Source organism: Bison bison, unplaced genomic scaffold (genome assembly GCF_000754665.1).
Source record: "Bison bison bison isolate TAMUID 2011002044 unplaced genomic scaffold, Bison_UMD1.0 scf7180017862279, whole genome shotgun sequence".
Taxonomy (NCBI): domain Eukaryota; kingdom Metazoa; phylum Chordata; class Mammalia; order Artiodactyla; family Bovidae; genus Bison; species Bison bison.
The window spans coordinates 343,010-348,664 of NW_011492851.1; the positions used below are offsets into that span (position 1 = coordinate 343,010).

At 52.3% G+C, this 5,655-nt stretch overlaps 1 protein-coding gene across 1 annotated transcript in view; it reads left to right on the forward strand.

The window, feature by feature from the left end:
• Positions 1-5,655, forward strand: part of EEFSEC (eukaryotic elongation factor, selenocysteine-tRNA-specific) — a 114,981-nt gene that overhangs the window by 71,919 nt on the left and 37,407 nt on the right. The gene's annotated exons all lie outside the window — the stretch shown is intronic.

A 5,655-nucleotide genomic window follows, 5' to 3' on the forward strand; every position in this document is an offset into this window, starting at 1 on the left:
GGGCCGGCAGGGCCCAGGGCAGGTGGGCTGTGCGGAGTGGCCGCTGACCCTGGGCCCGGGTGGCTTCTGACTTCTACGTAAAGAAGACGAATTTTCTCATCGAAGGGGAAAAACTGCCCGATTATTATCAGGGCAAGTTGGTTAGAGTGTTAGTTAAGTCATTTGTCAAAGCTCATTTAGTTGTCAAAATTAAATCATTTCCCTCCGTTTCCTGGCGGATTGGTCATAATGATAACTTTCTTGGCACGGCATTTATCATCCTGCTCCAAATGGGGGATGGGGTCGGGGGCAGGCGGGAAGGTGTCCCCAGACCGATACGACTCCCTGGTCCTTCTGTGGCAGGAAGATGCTATTTTAATCGTGCTTAGCTCCTGTTATCACTTACAGCATAGCGTTCACGTAGCTGTAGCCGCAGGCCTGGACTAAAGCAGGGTGATACCAGTGGTCATGTTCACAAAGCAGGGAGAGGGACGTGGGGGGCTGTCAGCTCGCCCACCCCAGCGACATTGACGGCGGGAGACGGTGGCCCTACGATGCAGGGTTCTGATTTCAGCCGTGCGGCTAAAAAAATTAACATCCTAAAATAACTGTGGGAAAAAAAGTGTGGCTTACAAGAAAAAAGGGTCTTGCACAGAAAAGAAAAAGAGAAAATGGTCCAGTCTCTCATTTCTCAGATGCTCCTTGACGTTTCCGTAAGGTCAGTCATGTACCTGCTCACAGGCCTCGAACAGCACGAAGGTTACAGCTGAAGAGGGGGAGTCCCCCCACCCACCCTAGGCCCACCGCAGCCAGGCTTGCTGATTTTTCTAAATTTTTCTCAGAAAGAATTTCAGGCAATGTTGGCATACACACAACTCTGTATGTGTGTGTGTGCATCCGCACACACGTACGTATATATATATGTAAATTCTGTTAATTCACTCAGAAAGTGTTTGCTTTTTGTTCATCGCTGTAACCTTGGAGGTGTTTGTTGGCGTCTGTCTCCCTTTAGCTGCCTGCTATAGAGCGTGTCGTGTGAAGGTCCTGCGTCGTCTCCACCCGCTGCTTACCCCTGTTGATGGACGGTTGTCCTCTTAAAAGTTACAGCTGATGCTGCATAGACGGCCTGCTTCGGATGTCCCAATGGGCTTGTGTGAGAGTAGCCACGGTCAGCCCTTCGCGGTGTGATCTTGCGTGTACAGTTCTGACGCTCACCGCCTCGCCTGCCTGCAGCAGAGGGGTGTGAAGCAGCATTGCTGCCGGGCCCCATGAGCCCGCCGACCCCGGACCGCTGTCCCCAGCAGCCACGCTCTCCTTGCCCCTCCCCTAGCCTACGGACGAGCTCTCTGTGTGTTGATTGGCCACTCGTCGCGCTTTGCTGCTGGTAAATTACCTGCAGGCAGTCTCTGCCGTCTCAGCTGTCTCTTTCACAGTGATAACTAGTAGTGACTGTAAACCCTCCACCGTGAGCAAATCAGCCATGTCAGGCGCTGTGCATCACAGGCCCCCCTCCCTCTCACGCGTCTCTGGTCCTTTGCACACGTGGTCTGACGTGTCAGCCCCTCAGGACTCTGCTGTGTGCTCTGCCCGTCTCAGAACGGCCTCCGAAGTACACGCTTCCTTCTGAAGTTGTTTTTTCATTCTTTCTTTTGTCTGCAGTTACTCTTTGACTTTGCTTTCATGCAGTAGCATGGTGGCACCAGAGCCATTTGAAGCACCGCCTTGGTCGTCAGCTTAAATGCTTCTCTGAGCTTTGTTGCTTTTCACTGATTTATCCTCTGTTCTCCAAACTGTTTCTCTTCTCTCTTAGCTCTGTATGAATAGGCTTCAGCAGCTGAGACTGGTTTCTGCCTCCTCCAATCCCGTGTTTCCGCCTGTCTTTCTCAGGATGCTTGTAACTGTTACTGCACGCTTATTTTTCAGATGAACTTTAATATCATGTTTTCAATCACCAAAAAGCAATTTTGATATTGTAATTGAAATAGAGCTGAAAGCAGACTAATTCAGAGAGAGTTTGTGTCTTTATAGTCTCTGGGCTTCCTGTCTGATGGCACTGCGCGTCTTTCCATTCACCTGGAGATTCTGAGTTTTCTTCAAGTAGATCCTGCACATTTCTTCAGTTTTTACCCAAGCATTTCATCTTTTTGGTTGCTCTTATCAATTGGATCTTTCCTTTCATTGTAATTTTTAATTTCTCTTTGTACAGAAAGACTGTTGATTTTTTAATGTTAATGAGTAACACACCACTTTACTGAAACAGACTTCTCTGTAGTTTTTATTATTTTTCCCGTGGATTCCCTTGAGTTTTCTAGGTATATAATTGTATCCTTTGCAAACAGGGACAATTCCATTCTTTGCTTTCAGCGCTCAGCACGCCCCTCTCCTTCTTTGGTCTCATCACATTGCTCAGTGGTCCCAGAACAGTGCTAGGTGCAGGCATCCTTTGTCTATAATTGTAATCAGAATGTGCCTAATCTTTTATCCAGAGGAGCCCTAGCTTTTAGTATCATGTACCTTCCTTCTCTAGGAAGCAGATATTCATTTCCTCTAATTTCTTTAAGTTTTAACATCAAATATCATGGAAACCCGCTTTGGCATCTTTCTGAGTGGCTGGTGACTTGTCCTTTGACCTGCTCGTGCGCTCTTTTACATGAGTGGTTTTTCCGGTGTTACCGCCCCGGGCACACCCTGCTCAGCCGCAGCGCGTTACTATTTTAATGTCCCACCGAGCTGCATTTGCCACTCCAGCCGTCTCAGTGCGTGTGTTAACAGTCGTGATCACAAGGCCTGGTGTCAGCTTTGGTCAGTTCAGCTTTGAGCACCAGAATACCAGCTTCACGGGAAGAATTTGAAAGCTTTCGTTCTTTATTCTTCCTGAACAGTTTAAATAAGCTGTATGTTCCTTAGAAGGCTGAAGGTCTCTGAAACCATCTGAACTTTGTGCTTTTGGGGTGTTAGCACTTTGATGACTGTAAACTTTTTTCTTCTTTGTTGGTTTTCTTGATTTCCATCTCTTCCAGGGACAATTTTGGTAAAAGAGTTTACTAGAAAATTTTCTATTTCAGTTATGTCTTCAGATTTATTTGCATTGAGTTTTGCAAGTGACGCCTCTTAATTTTTTTATATGTCGTCACCCCTGTTTTTTCCCTAATATGTTGTGTTTGTGCTTTACCACTTTTCAAGAAACAGCTTTTACCGTTGTCTGTCAACTCTGCCATCTCCTTTTCTGAATGAACGCCGTGGCTTTTCTCTTTGTTCTGCGCCCCTCTGCCTGGGTGGGTCCTCGCCGCCTCGGGCTTCCTGCGTGGCGGCTGGGCGCGTGGGCCGGGCAGCTGCTGCATCTGCGGCTGTGCCTGCCCTCTGAGCCCCGCTTCGGTCGCATTCCTCTCTGGGTTTCACGTTACTTTCTAGACATCCTGCTGCCACTTCTGTTTTCAGCTTTGACCCGAGAGTTGTTTAATGAGGAAATCTTTGTTTCCCAGTTGCGTTTTTTTTTTTTTCTTCCTGTTCGTTTGGTTGTGCATTTAGAGTTTTTATTGCATCGTTGGGGGAGAACGTGGCCTGTGTCATGTTGACTGTTTGGAATTTATTGAGTTTTTCTTCGTGGCCTAATACATGATTTTGTACATGTTCCAGGGGCTCTTAAAAAGAAGACTTATCTGTTACCAAGCTTGAGATAAACGCCCCCCGTGTGTCGCGTATGTGGGTGTCGGTGCGAGCTGACGGCTCCCTCTGCCCCTGTCCACTGACGTGCTCACCCTGTGCTCTGCTGGAGGCTCGCTGGGGCAGGTGCTGTCATCTCCTCGTCCTTTCTCCTCTGCTCCCAACACTTTGCGGTCGGCTGTGGTCTCTGCCCCTTCACGACTCACGTCTTCCTGTGGATTAAGACCTTGCTGAATCACCAGTGGCCCTTGGGCTCATTTCAGCTTTTTCTGCCCAGAATTCAGACTTGTTGGATTTCATTTTGGCAATTCAGGCCTCTTTTTCGTTAGGGCAGTAATCTTGATCTTTTTTTCACTTCTAACGTCTCTGAGTCATTTTGTTTTAGAGGTGATTCTTACTTGCAGTACAACACACCGTGACCTTGAAAAATCAAAATGAATATTTAAGCCCCACGGAGCCCTCTGCACTCACTTTCCCTGTCTGTGAAGTGGGTCATTTTCTTCAACCGAAACGTTATGTGGTGTTTACTGTATACGTTATGCTGCTAACTGGCACGATGCCATCCTCTTCAAGATATTCTTCCTTGGACTTTGACAGATGAGCCAAGCAGGTCCAGGGAGTTGAGTTTTCCAGAGCTGCCCGACCGGCCGTGTGTGGGCTGTGGTCCCCCCCGCCCAGGGCTCCCCACTCCACACCCCGTGTTCTTTCTGCTCACCGACCGGCCGTGTGTGGGCTGTGGTCCCCCCTGCCCAGGGCTCCCCACTCCACACCCCATGTTCTTTCTGCTCATCGACCGGCCGTGTGTGGGCTGTGGTCCCTCTGCCCAGGGCTCCCCACTCCACACCCCATGTTCTTTCTGCTCATCGACCGGCCGTGTGTGGGCTGTGGTCCCTCTGCCCAGGGCTCCCCACTCCACACCCCATGTTCTTTCTGCTCATCGACCGGCCGTGTGTGGGCTGTGGTCCCTCTGCCCAGGGCTCCCCACTCCACACCCCATGTTCTTTCTGCTCATCGACCGGCCGTGTGTGGGCTGTGGTCCCTCTGCCCAGGGCTCCCCACTCCACACCCCGTGTTCTTTCTGCTCATTGACCGGCCGTGTGTGGGCTGTGGTCCCCCCTGCCCAGGGCTCCCCACTCCACACCCCGTGTTCTTTCTGCTCATCGACCGGCCGTGTGTGGGCTGTGGTTCCCCGCCGCCCAGGGCTCCCCACTCCACACCCCGTGTTCTTTCTGCTCATCGACCGACCGTGTGTGGGCTGTGGTTCCCCCCTGCCCAGGGCTCCCCACTCCACACCCCGTGTTCTTTCTGCTCATCGCTTGTAGCCGCCATCGCACCATCGATGGAAGCCCAGGTCAGCCTGAGTGAAGTGATTTCTGGCTTTCTGGACGAGCTGTGGCAAGTAGGGTAACCTAGTAACCAGGTTCACTTTTTACTTAATTGGAAGCAGACCACGGCGGGCTCAGGGGTCAAGCAAACAGTCTCCTGAGCGGCGCCCCCCCGCCCCGCCTGTCCTCTGAGCGGGAGGGCCGCCCTGCCGGGGCGGGGGCTGCTCACCCGAGGGCCACCCTCTGGACACTGCTTCCGGCTCCTCGTGACCGTCAGAAACAGCAGATGGAGCCAGAGACTTGAGGAAAAAGGCCACCCGGTTCCAAGCCCTCACCTCCTGGGGCCGCGACCTCAGTGCTGAGCGTGGGGCGGGCTTGGCTCCTTGATGGGGGTCGTGGAGGTGCGAGGTCCGCCGCAGACCCTCCCGGGGGTGGACTGTCTCAGGCCGCCGTGAGGAGGAGGGACTCGGGGGCCTGCTGGAGGCAGGAGGTCCTTAGGGCCGGAACCCCCCAGCCCAGGGTGGTCCTGGGGGCGGCCGTGTCCACTCTCCCGGCTCTGTTCCTCTGGGGCCCGCATCCAGTCGGCTGGATGACCTTGCTGCTTTGTCTACTCAGGGACAGTCAGTGCACCCAGCCCTGGGCTCCGAGACGAGCCTGCGGCCTGAGCTCGCCCCGCGTGGGAGCGGCC